Here is a 14,078-nt window from a genome sequence, read left to right on the forward strand (position 1 = left end):
AAGCTTCATTTCACTATGGTATAAAAAAGAGTAAAAGCTACAACACTATGCAATAAATGTAATGTCTAAACAAAGAAACATTAGCATCGCAAAAGTCGCAGGCTACAACTGTCAAACGTATACACAGGCGAAAATAAATTGTTACTTTAGGTGCCATTTTGTACCATTAGTGGAAGAATTCCTGTAAATTATTTCGTAAGCACTCATTACGATAACGACATAAAGTGATACAAATAATTTCCGCAGCTGCGACGTATGAATATTCGAAAACTGAAATGCAAACAGTAATAGTATATAGCAAATTCATATTTGATTCGCAGGCACTGGCGTTAATCCTCTCCGGATTTATTAAACGTTCATTTAATTTCCGATTAATTATTCCCCGGCAGATTCACGCGTCAATTCAAATTACTCGTCGATAGATGAATAAACAAATCGCGAATACTTTGCCGAGTATCGGATTCTGCAAATAATAACCCGATAGCGCGCAACACCTTCGCGAGAAAATATTCCGCATGCCCGTGTGTCGATTAATTAGGGTCGAAGCAGTTTCATATAATGTTCCTCCTCGTTGCTGGCATCAGTCTCTGGAATTAGTCAAAATTGCAGTGTCGAATTGCGTACAGTCCCGATACTAAATTCGCCTGGATGAGTTTAAGTAAACTCGAAGACCCTTAAATTTAAATCAGTAACAACTAGCAGATATTAATAAAATTAAAAAACCATTAAATTACAGTAGTCGCCACGTCACCTCGAAATGAGTGACAGGACTTTTTATTAAGGAACTAAAAGAAATATTTTCGATGTTTTTTTGAAAATAAAATAGATTTGGATAGGATAGATTAAAAAATTACATTCTACGACAAATGTTAAATTGTTTGAGTTTAAACATTTTCACGAGTTTTAGCTTTGCAACCAACTGATAAACTCCATCAAGAACTCTTTCCTTCGAGTAAAGGATAAATAAAGATAAATTCTTCTTGTTCAAACAATGTCTAGTAAACCATTTGCGGCGATAGAGGAGAAGGAAACGCAGCTTCGTTTTCCATCGTCGCGGAACAAAATGGAAGCACGAGGATCTCGTTAGACGCGAATGAAACTGGTCGTGTCCCCTGGTCGCGCCGACCGATCGATATTATCATAACAAATTCCCATCGAGCCGAATGCCTTTCCCCGATGAAGCCCTGCATCGTACCGGTGGTCTCATTAAACGCAGCCTCGTATAGCGCGGCCACGTAATGAGAATCAGTTAATTAGTGCCGTAGCACGGGGCGGTTTCACTCGGTACATGAAGTGCATCACGTGCATGCTCGCCTTACACGTGGAAGGGAGGGAACGGGATACACGTAAGCGACGCGAGAGCGATGAAGAGGCCACGACATAGACCCAGAGGGAGTCAGACCGAACTGAACGAAATTCGTAGCGACGTAGAATATTCCTGACGGTGGTCAGCCCGATCGTCCGAATTCGCGAAACCGGATACCCGCGAGAAAAGCCATGTTCAAGCTGGCCATAATAAACCTGGTACTTGGATACTTATCTCCTTGAAATGAAATAAGATTCTTCAAATTTGTATTTAAAAACGAGCTTGGAGTCTATGTAAATTTCAATTCATTGAAAACAGGGAAATCTTAGAGGGTTAAATACGGTTGGACGACAAAAAAAAGGATTTATTTCATTTATACTAGCACGGAGGGGTGCATTTTATGAAAGGTTATTGAAAAACGTTGGAAAATATATTTGGAAATACCCTTGTGAAGAAGTTAGAGGGTTACGCATAGTTGGTTGATAGAGGAAGGGTTGATTTAAGTTTTTTTAATCCATCCATACTATCAAAGTGTACAGTTCATGAAAGCTTATTAAAAAACGTTGGAAAATATATTTGTTGTATTGATTTTTTTTTTTAAGGAAATAAAATTCAGACATAATATTCCTTCTCTCGCCTCCATTTATTCGAATCTATAGCCAATAGGTTTTCCAACCAAGGTGTCGGGAAAATGTTAATTTTTTACCTCGGAACATACACTGCCAACACTTGTTCCTGCGTTGACAATCTCGTGCCCCGCACTCGACGCAACAACCCGTGCAAGGATCTTGCATCGTTGCGTCTTTCTTGATGATGCTTCACCCTCGAGGATGAGTCGAAGCATCCGCGCGTTCTTACCCTCTGTATTATGCACCATGCGCGTTGCGAACGTGCAACAATAAACCCTCCCTTCCTTAACAAACTTCCCCCTTTCCCCCCATTCATCCTGGGTATCACTAATTACAATTCTTTATTCTTAAATCTCACTCGCGGCTTATTCACAGGATCACGCGCCAAAGTCGCTCCTTTCGCCAACACGGAGAGCCTGAGATTAATAAATCATTTAATTACTCGAGTTCGATGTGTTTACTAGATATTTATAAGGGGGCAGTTGCAAGTGATGATGATGATAGATTCGTGACAATAGCATTGGGACCTTCGATATCAGAGTATGATCAGCATTTGACAATTTGGGAGAACTTAAGAAACTCCCAAATAACAAAATCGTATAATAGATGTTTGATCGGTGACGTAGGCTACTTAGCTAAAGCACATCATAGTTTGGGACATACTAGAGTATTCTCAGCATACGATAATCTGGCAGAACTTAAGAAATATCCAAATAATAGAATCATGTAATAAGTGTATAAATAGTGATAATATAGGCTCCTTAGCCAAAGCATTGGTACCTCAAAACAGAGGATACCCAAAACCCAGTGTACCCTAAGCCAGTGCCACCTGATCAGAGACAACGACACCCCCAAATATATATCAGTTCCATCAATAATCCCTAAAAAGACAGCAATCCCAAGAATGATCAAGTCACCCAACTCCTGCTACTCCTACCTACAACTCTAACCCTTTTCAAGTGACCGATCCTCCCACCAAGAACCTCGAAGTATTAATTGCAGAGCCACGAAATCCTCGGTCATCTAATTCCAAATAATAGAATCATGTAATAAATGTATAAATAGTGATAATATAGGCTCCTTAGCCAAAGCATTGGTACCTCAAAACAGAGGATACCCAAAACCCAGTGTACCCTAAGCCAGTGCCACCTAATCAGAGACAACGACACCCCCGAATATATATCAGTTCCATCAAAAATCCCTAAAAAGACAGCAATCCCAAGAATGATCAAGTCACCCAACTCCTGCTACTCCTACCTACAACTCTAACCCTTTCCAAGTGACCGATCCTCCCACCAAGAACCTCGAAGTATTAATTGCAGAGCCACGAAATCCTCGGTCATCTAATTCCCGGAGCCAGGGGGTTAAACAGATCGAAAATCGGCTCAACGTCCCCGCTGAAAGTTCCCTGATATGCCCTCAAACATCGGGACCAGAAACCGAAGCCAGACAAAAGGGGGAGGTGGACGAAGGAAAGGGATAAATATTCGAACGTAGTTTTCATGGAAGTTCATCGGCGCGCTGGAGGGCGCATTGACGCGAAGGCGGCATTGTTTTCCACGGTAGTATCACGGAATCCGCTGGAGGAACTCGCTCGACTAGGCTCTCACCTCCTTTCCCGTGCTTTCCAGTCGCATTTTTTAATTTCCATTGTCTTCGTCGTCGACGGCGTGCCTCCTCCTACTGGATGCACCGCGAACGCCCACGACGAGCCGTTTTTACATCGCCACCCCCTTCAACCCCTTCGGCCACATGCGCAACAGAGACCAACTATAACCCTATGCACTACAGGGCGCTAGAAAAGTTTCTTCGGGTTACGGAGAAGCTCTAGAGACAGACTGGGTAGTTTAATAGGAGTCGTAACAATTTTTATTGTTATCGTCCTTCAGAGTGTGTGATAATCGCGTGAGTCAAATTATACTTGACTTACTTCGTGTAAAACTTCATTGCCCCTGACTAATAAATAGAATTTTCATGGTTTCATACGAAATTTGGATGTAAAAATATATTGAACGTAATGTACGTAATGTAATATTTACAGAGTAAAATAAGTTTCTATTTAGGTTGAATTTCTGTAGGTGCGTTTGCAAAGATTTTCTTTCGTATGAAGATCCAACATAAATTATGCAATAACTTCGTATTGCACGAAACAATAATTAAATGTCCATCTTCGAGTACTTTCTTCTTCACATTTCAATCCATTCTGTATTAATTTTATATTTCACTACCGAGGATTAAAATGAATTAACGTTAAACCACGTGTATTCAACAATTTTCTCATACCAATTCCACTTTGCAATCGATTAATCGTAGCCCGACTATCGACCCCTCGACCGCTCGGTAACGCAGGTTCCTGAGTTCAGTTCGTAGTCGAACCCGCGACGAGGTTCGACGCGTGGCGCCGAGATGGCGCCACCGACACATTCGCCGTCATGCCTGGGTACGGATCGAGGAAATTCGTGGCCTTGAAAAATTAATCTCGGGGGAGGGGGCCAGGGGATCGATCGCGGTTCAGACAGCGACCAGCCGAGTGTGGGAAAGCGTTTCAGAGGCCGAAAGCGGCTCTGTGAAGAGGTACGGGCGCGCGAGTGCCTCGCGGATCGCCGCGATCGCAGTGACCAATTAAGAGAATTAAGGGTCATTAATTAGCATTCGCTTCCGCGCTGCGATGGAGGATTCTTCCCCGCTGTGGGCACATTATTCGCTGAACGCTGGCTGCCTCTTCCGCTTCGCAGACACTTCGGCGAATCCTCCCTTCTTGATCTTTACCTAGCCGCCAAAGAATTTTCTCACCTCGTTTAATGCCAGCCGTTTCGCGCTCCGATTGCACGGGGCGGCTATCCTGGACGCAGCCGATGAGGAATGGAAATGGTCGAAGGGACACGAGGTTCCCGTGTGGAATAGTCGGGCTTCGAGGAACGGTGGATGCTTCTGGTCGTGGGAAACCGACTGGGGAATGGAAACTCGTGGTTTCGTTCGTTTTGTTGGCTATTGGCGAGGGAAGTATCGGGCCATCCCCTCAGTTGCTAAACGTCTATTCCACACAACAATCTGCTGTATAACTCAGAGATTGTGCCGACCCCTTTGTTCTTTCCGGTATGTATCCGTGGAGGACTTTGACTTCTCTACTATTTGGACACTATTTAGGCACATTTCTGAGAGTGATAGTTAGATGGATCTTTCAGGACCTAGGATATCCGGGTCATTACGTGAGACCTGAGATCTTCGAATCAAGTTGTATTGTTTCCAATGATTCTCGTCATGTATCCGTGGAGGACTTTGACTTCTCTACTATTTGGACACTATTTAGGCACATTTCTGAGAGTGATAGTTAGATGGATCTTTCAGGATCTAGGATATCCGGGTCATTACGTGAGACCTGAGATCTTCGAATCAAGTTGTATTGTTTCCAATGATTCTCATCATTCCACTTGCTGACGATAGACTGCTGCTTCGACATACACCTCCTTATTGCAGATCTTCATGCTCCGACCTCCATTGCTGGCTTTGCAAATATCCCAGTACTTGAAAGTTTTCTTGAAGTACATTTTGAGAAGACTTTATTATACATGCGTTTACTTAATACTGTGAATAGATTTACGAAGACCTATCGAAGCTGAAGTAAAGAAACCTTTTTTTTCTAAGCCTTCCTTCATTATCTAGCATCATTTCGATGACTATCGGTAGATACATCAATAATTACTGAGCTAGAGCTAATTTGAGCAACGTAGTAGCCATGTGAACCATGTGAACATTGATGCCTAGTACCCAAAGTAAAATAGAGCGACTAAATTTCTATACTTTCTATCTCTAAAATGAAGAAATATACTTTTAGATGTAGGATTACAGTCTACAAACTGCATCCATAGACCAAGAGTAGCAAGACCCAGAAATTAAGAAATCATGCTGTTCTTGGCATCCTCAGGCATTAGGAAAAACTCACCAAGCTCGAAAACTCCCAAAAACAAAAAACCAAATAACCCTCTTTCATATCAGCCGAGCTATCGACTCGTCGCTCGAAAATCGCGCCGTACCGCTACCCGTCGTGGTCCTCGATCGCTCATTCGGCCTGGTTTTCGGCGAGGGAGGGCCGCGATTATGGCGTCGCTCGCTAATAAATTTCGCCGCGGCGCTCGTCGGTAGAAAATCACGCGCGCCGCCTGGAGTGGAAGAAAAAGAAAAAAAAAGAAAGGAACGAAGGGAACCGAGAACTGGAAAGGAGGATACGCTCGCGTAATGTACACTCGCGCGAATAAAGTGCCAGGCTATGGTACGCGGAGGGGCGTGAGGGGAAGACGCGTGATGGAGTGGGGGTAGGCGAAACCGCAACGAACGAAAAGAGAAAGTGCTTCGCGGGGCTGCCGAGCGCAACTGAGACGAGATTTTACGCGCGAAGGAGGGTCCGGGGGAACCGGGGAGCGAAGATCGGAGAAAGAGGGAGGGGGCGATTAGCCGACGGAGAGAAAAGGAGGGAGTGGGGAGAGGTGGCGCGCGCGGGGAGGTGGTCGGATAGAAGGTGGGCGGCATCCTTTGATCTTAACGCGTACGCACACGCACACGCGACGTCGGGGAAAAAGGACACGCGCATATCTTCCGCAAAAGACCCATACATATTCATGACCACGGTGTGTGAGCGCCCGCGCGCACGCGCAAAAACCAACGGCGGGCGCGTGTGCGTGCACGTACGAGCGCGGCCCGCTTTTGTTTAACGCCGTGTGCGCACATATTGTGCGTATGCACGCCATAAATTTGTATAGCCTGCTGGAGAAGTGTACATACGCACGCACGCACGCACGGGGGCGCAGAATGCGTCCGGGAGAAGTTTCTGCACTTAACTAAGCCGCTCGAGAGGGTGTCGATCGCCCCTCCTTTCCCTCGTTCCGCTCCTTTCTGACGAACTTCCGCGAACAGGGACGCGAGGAGAGCCTCGATAATGAAAGAACCGGCCGGATATAATCGAGAATGGAACCACCGTGTGGATACGTGTATGCGAGAAGATCCGAGGAACTGAGGAATTTGTGGAGATGTCGTGGAATCGAAAGCCATATGTCTTTGGAATTTTCAGGATCGCGATGATCGGTATTTAAAATGATACACCAGGGACTCTTAGTGGCGCGACATGGGGCCCGCCATCTTCTTGAAGAAATGGCGGAAATTTTCAGTACAAATTGTGAATTTGGATGATATTTTGAATGAATGCTGGTCGCGAACTTAACCTACAAATTACTATTATTATTATCGAACGTGTCGATACCAAAAATACGAATCCAACGTATAGATATAAAGTGAACGAAGAGGTGTAGGCTAAACGTTACCAAAACCTAACCTCAAAATTCACACAGCACGCAAACAGAAAAATTCGGGAAAATTAACCTAAGCCAGAACGCAATATCGCAGCTGTCTATGCTGTTATCCGAACGCATTCACTCTAAAACGCTGTAAATCCCGTGCAAAATAAAAATAAAAATGGTTCCACTTTCCCTTTACCAACGGTAACGTGCAATCGCACGGGGAAAAAGACCATTTTTGTATCGTTGAACACAGCAAACGCGTGATAGTGGGCGGGGGCGAGATGGGGCGCACCGATCGCGAGGATCAAGAGCTCGCCGCTCGAAAGGCGAGCCTCCAACGATGGAAATTTCAATTCGGTTAATTCCGGGAACAAGAATTCGCTGTCTGCGGTCGAAAACCCTTCTGCGTGGCGGCCGAAGCCAGCTCGAAATTCCATGCTGGATTGGGCGTTACAGTGACGATTAAAAAGCCGATTGATTGACGCCAGCCCGATCGAACGTCGCGAGAACATTCGAGAATTTATTTATCTAAACGATCGTCCACGATAATTCGACAAACTGAGTCCTACCTCTGCGTGAATCGATGCTTCGAGTCGATTGGAAACGTCCAATGAAAACTACCGGAGAAACAATCTCGCTGGGTACTCGATGGCTCTTTTATTCTTTACCATTTAAAAAAAAAACACACACAGTCGAAAAAGAACAGTGCTCACCCATCGGAATAGCACGGTTTGAGGTTCTTTCTATTCGCGACCAAAGAAATGGAAATTTAGTTTCTGTTCCATTTATTGATACTAGACGGTATTGCTAAATTATTATTTTGCCCTTTTTGCGATGATAAATGATCGATGACTGCTCTTTGCGTCCAGGAAGGATAGAAAACATAGAGTTGATACTATCTAAGCCTCCCCAGGTGAAAGCATGTTCTTTGGAGTAAGTGGTAGTCCTAGTTCTCATCTTAATACTTAATAAAAGACCAGGTGTTGAATTGAAAAGAAGATGCTCGATATCAATACGCACTCTCAGATGATTCATCTATCAATGAGCATTCCAATGTTCTCATGCCGCTAACGTGGGATATCGTCCCATCCTAATTTCTGAACGTCCAATAAGAATATAACGCAAACCATTGCGTCCAACGCCCAAAGTCTAAGTGTACCACCAACCGAATCCGTCCACGAGGTTGGCCGACTGATTTACATAAAGCCAGGATCCTTTGGCCTCTGTAGGCGCCATTGGTCCGTTTTCCCCGTCCACGGGCACGGCGTGCTCGTCCGAGTTAATGAAAAATGACGCGCATGAACCGTGAGCGAGATAAATTGACTCTTGGCCTTGAATAATCCCCCGGACCCGGGGGCGAGCGAATTCGGTCGTTCGACGAATTCGACCGCGCATTCCCTGATGTAATTCACGTGGAATCGATCGTGTAGGGGGGCCCCGGCCGTGCTCGGGCGTTTTTCGTTCGGCCGGAAATGTTTCGCAGGTAAATTGCGGGCGCCAGGCGCCCCGGGCGTGTCGTGTCGCCCGTTTTCGCCAATTGACGCCGGGTGCTCCGCAATTTTTGCCGTCGCTTCTCGTTCGCCTATCTACGTGTCGTTTGTACTCTCGTCGCCCCACGTCATGTCCAACGCGCTCGAAAACTGCTGACAAAAAACATCATCCGGTCGACAGTCTCCCAATTCTGCGAAGCTTCGCGTTCGGGTGTTCAGAAATATTTCAGGGGTTGATAGAACTAAAGTAAGGCAGCATAAAGTCTTGATGGAAGGTGGCAGGTGACGCCACTCGAAATTAACCCTTTGCAATCGGATATGTACTCTACAAGGGGACATCGTAAGTCTAACAAATTTATGTTTGTAGCGGTGTCGACGCTTCAAGGAAGCTGCAAGAATTTATAATCGAGTCTAGTAATACCAAAGAAGACACGTTTGCAAAGTTAGACCATTTTATATAATGCGATTCCAAACACAACCAAACACAACCAAACCTACTTGTATACAGTAGAACTCCATTTTTCCGAACTGACAACGCCACGTTATAACGAGCCCGATTGTCCCCCGACTCGAATAAGTTCCACACAGAAATCCTCGTCACTTTGATTATCGCGTAACCCAGTTTGCGTCTTCGTCGCACACAACAGGATCCACCGAACAAAGGGGGTCCCGCGACTTGGAGCACGAGTTTCTGGAACGGCGGATTAAAAGAATCGGCTCGGGGGCCCCGTATCTGCGCGATCCTAGTCGGAACTGGGGCCCGGCTATCTGGGATCGTTAGCCCGGGCCTTAGAGCGCCTGGAACGGGCGGTTCCAGGACGCCGGGGGATCTTCCAGGGCATGTGGAATTATGTAAGATCGCAGGGTCGTGTGGAATTCGCAAGGGGCGGCACTTTTTGAATCGCGAATCCTTTCTCGGAAGTAGAGAGAGATCCTGGTGTCTCCTGGCTGGGCGAGGCAACCGAGCGTGCAATCGCGGCTAGTCGATCGAGTTCCTCGTCCAGCGGGACCGATGATATATCAAATCGATAGTCGAAACAATAAAAAGGAGGGCCAGGATGCTCTTCTTCGTCTTTTAGCACCGAGGGGAGGGGAGGACACCAGCCGATCTAACGTTTGCGCAACGTTTTGTGCTCTATCACGCTACCACCCAGCTTATCGTGGCTCGATTCAAGCTCGTGGAAGGTATAGTCACCAAAGTTTAGTAACAACTAATGCTCTGTTCATCGAGTTTCTATGGACACAAACTTCACCTGAACGGTAAAGCGTCTATTAGTTAAGTAGGTGTCAACAAGTGGGTATAGGATGATCTATACGTGTCTATTACTGGCAAAATTGTTACGTTTCCTCTTGATGGATAGACATCTAGCTGTCAGTTGAACAACTTCGAAGTTCAGCTATCATGCACAGTAAATCGTGCACTGATCCATGGAGCATCGAAACAAAACCGGTGAACTATCTCTTATAAGGACACCAATTTCACCTGTACGGCAAATTACAGGATATATATGTGGTAATTTCCAGTGTTCGAGTCGCACCTTCGCAGAAGTTAAACGCCTGGACACCTAGCGGACATTAGGGCAACTTCTAATCATCTTTTACGGCGGAATGAATAATTTATCGAGCCAAAAGCGATCGCGGAGTCGAAGGCAGACCGGAAAGGGCAGAAAGCAGGCCGCGGAAACCAGCGAATCGCCGTCGAAGGACGAACATCGAGAGGAAAAGAGGCCGCGCGGAGGAGCGGAGGGGGCCCTGTAGAAGAAGGGGCACAGAGGGGCCCGAGAACGTTGGAGACCACCCGAGAGAGAAGTTCAGGACTGGTTGGGAACCGGCGGCGCACGCCATACCTTTGGGGGGTCCCTTATCTTCCGCGTCTACTCGGGACCATCCGGGACTGGTAAGACCTGTCCGCGGACCTTTTGCTCCCGCGAGGATTCTGCATCCTATTATCGATCAATAGGTACGTACACTCTTGCATAACGATCAACCGTTGCCAAGGGACGCAGTTCTTTTTCGCAAAAAAGGGTGTTCAATTCCTTCGAAACTTCACATTTCTCCTTCTCTTCTAGGGCTACGTCACTGAAACTAGAGATACTGTAGTAATAACTACCCAACTGACCATGAGCTTGTTCAATAAAATGATCTGAAGAAATGAAGATCACTAGAGAAGAGTACCTTGAAAACGAATAACATGAATGCGTCCCTTAAAGGGTGGGAAAGGTGAAACAAAATGGTACCTATGTAAGTCAATATACATCAAAATTCAAATGTGCTTTTTCATAAAAATTGCCACGAATTTTCTGGACAACCGAATCCTAAAACTGTGCCACCTAAAATCTCCTTGATCCCTCCGGATTGAAAAATAATTCCCAAGGAAGCCTCGGTGACAACCCGAAGGTACTTCAGGCTGAAGTCTTGAGCGCGAGAGACGCGTCAGCACCAAAGCGGAAGACGCTTCGAAATAGAGAGGCAAGAGACAGCGGTGGCGAAAAAAAAATGAACCGAAGCAAGTTCGAAAGCAAAAGAAGACACAAAGCAGAGAGAAAATCGAAAGGGAGCAGAAGGAGGGCAAGAGGCAGAAAAGAGATCAAACGATAGAGACGCGAGGAGAGCTGGGAGAGGGAGGACAGGATGGAAGGGGAGTCGAGGAGAAAGAGAGAGATTCTCATTGTGAAGAAAGCCGTATGCGTACGTAGAAGACGTGAGATCCGTTGGACCCGCATGCGGACCTTATTGTGTCCCAAAAGGGCGTATACGGTAGGTACCTTAATGTCGGCACGGATGAAAGCGTGGGCCCTCCTTTGTCTTTCCTTCGTGAAGCTGCCACAGCAAGTAGCGTGCTCTGCGGGTAGCCCTGCACCATTCCTGAACTACCGTTCCTCGCTTCTCTCTTTCGCTTCTCACTCCGCCGATCGCTCTCGTCCTTTTTCCGCGCGCTCCTTTCGCGGTTCGCGCAGCGATGTTAAATCGGAACCGATTTCTCGGGGCTCGTGCTCGTTGCTAGACGATCGCGAGATTATTGGGGCTGAGAAGCTAAGTGGCGAAGAAGTGGATCGGGATATGTGGAAGCAGGCTTGCTATATCCACGTTCGTGTTTAGACACCTTGGCTCGACTTCGTTCCGGTGAGATACGTCAGGGTAGTTGAAGAAAATGGCCGCTATTGGTTTGGGAACGGAGCCTCATTCTGTAGTCGAATAGAGTTATCATTTTTTGGATATCTAACTTGGAGTCAGATGTACGATTTAAGCTGTTGAACTGGATTTAACTGGATTTTGCGAAAATTGAATGGGGAAATGAATCTTATCAATTTGGAGTGCATCAGTGCGGAAGTGCAGGTTCGCTTCAGGATTAGATAGAAGTGTCTAGACACCTAATTTAGACTAGTTTTGACCGACCCGACTCAAGTCATAATTTAGTATACCATCAAGGTATCGCCTGGACGTGCTGCTGTAACATTTTAGGATCTACAGGATTAGTCCGAGAGCCCGTGACAGAAATGGGTGACTCATTTCATTACACAAATGAACCTGTTTTCCGAAGATGGTATGTCTCCCTAGTTCGGAAATGCTTGGTCTGGCATGAATTCAGTGGTGCAACGCGTCACTATGGCGTATTATAATAATTTGATTTTTGGCCAAAATCAGTACTACTGAAATTTTTAGTATGTATTGTTGATATACCAAATTGCATAAAAAAGTTGGTCTGGTGGATTATAAGCGGTGCTAAATGGGTCTGGCAGTCGAAAAACCTTATCGGAAAAACGAAGTAGTTCATTAAAACATCTAATAAAACTATCAAGTAACTGATATCATTGTTTCTGAAACTTTTTGTATAAACAATATGTAATGCATAGCGTTAAAAAAATTTGGTCTGGCAAGCTTCGAATGGTGTAAAATCGGTCTGCCATCCGTTTAAAAGAACGAACACACATCCGTTACCGGCGCGGTTGAGATCTCGATAATGTAATAAAACTATCAAGTAATAATTATTTTTAAACATTATATACATTAGTTATGTATAAAATATTGCTGTGATGATTTTTATGTCATACAATTATTATTATTACTTAACTTCAATAAGTCATGAAATTGCACGGCGCACATATGTGTTCGCTCTTTTAAACGGCTGCCAGACCGATTTATCACCACTCAAAGTTTGCCAGACCAAATTTTTTTAACCCTATGTATTACATATTGTTTATACAAAAAGTTTCAAAAATAATGATTTCAGTCAAACTACTTCGTTTTTCCGACAAGGTTTTCTGACTGCCAGACGCATTTAGCACCGCTTACATTCTGCCAGACCAACTTTTTTATGTAATTTGGTATGTCAACAATACATTCTAAAAATTTCAGTAATAATAATTTCAGTCAAAGATACTGTTATTTCTTACATGTTTACGATTTTCTAGCGGAGCGATGCACGGTTTGTGCGCTGCCAGCCTTGGATTATTTTTATTCTTTAGTAGAAAACAGTCAAATAGCAAAAGGATATTTGTAATGAAATTGGCCGAAATTTTATGTCGCGGACTCTCGGATTAGATGCTTTGAACAGACTGCGTTTCGATCGCCACTGACTGTGCGAAAGTGAGCAGTCACGACTGACAGCAATACAGCACGGGTGTTCCGTTTGATAAAATGAATATAATATCAAAGAAAATATACCCGTTGGAGCGGGACGTTGCCTCTATTAAAATTTCATATACCGTCGGTTCTAACAAAAAATTGCGTTTCCAAATCACTGGCCTCTCGCACTCCACTTTTTCTCGTCGTCCTTTCGCGTTTGGTCGTTACTTTTCCAGAAAAATTCTCTCAGAGATACCCGCCTCCATCGGGAGGGGTAACGTAATCCCCCCCCCCCCCACACAAAAATGTTGTGTTACCTGAAAACCGAGCAGAGAAAAATATTTTCGTTTCCGTTGAAATATTCCATTACAGAGGTAACGGATTTCAGTTTTACCTTCGTTTCGGCGTCAACGTTTCCGGCTGTTTTCATCACGGAGTCTCTCGTATGGCTCACTGCCTGGTTCCCTCGTAATTTAATTCGTTTTAATCGTAAAATGAGTATCTCTAGATTTTCAAATTTAGAATTTTCAAGCATTAATGTACCATTGTTCTGTATAAAAATTTTAATGCAAATGTTCAGGAATGACTGACAAGGTTGGGCCGAGATCAAATGGTTGCACAAGGCCATTGTAAAACTATCCTCACCCCCATACAACGACGTCATCTGTCGCGAATTCGCACAAACTTTTGTATAGTGATGTTTAGATGTTCGGGATAACACTGTACGAAGGTAGAAGTAGTGCACAACCCAAGTAAGACTGGGGGAAATCGTCTTGACCGGCCAATAAAGGTGGAC

The 14,078-nt window shown here is 44.9% G+C and overlaps 1 protein-coding gene and 1 long non-coding RNA gene across 2 annotated transcripts in view; both read right to left on the reverse strand.

Annotated features, from left to right (window-relative positions):
- Positions 1-14,078, reverse strand: part of LOC128879904 (Fanconi anemia group J protein homolog) — a 66,965-nt gene that overhangs the window by 46,600 nt on the left and 6,287 nt on the right. The gene's annotated exons all lie outside the window — the stretch shown is intronic.
- LOC128879215 (uncharacterized) lies at positions 11,778-13,917 on the reverse strand. The gene is made up of 3 exons (XR_008457584.1): positions 13,677-13,917; positions 13,382-13,599; positions 11,778-11,901 (listed from the first exon to the last, which is right to left on the reverse strand). It is a non-coding gene; the product is annotated as an uncharacterized LOC128879215 (long non-coding RNA).

The sequence above is a fragment of the Hylaeus volcanicus genome, chromosome 7 (assembly GCF_026283585.1).
Source record: "Hylaeus volcanicus isolate JK05 chromosome 7, UHH_iyHylVolc1.0_haploid, whole genome shotgun sequence".
NCBI lineage: Eukaryota > Metazoa > Arthropoda > Insecta > Hymenoptera > Colletidae > Hylaeus > Hylaeus volcanicus.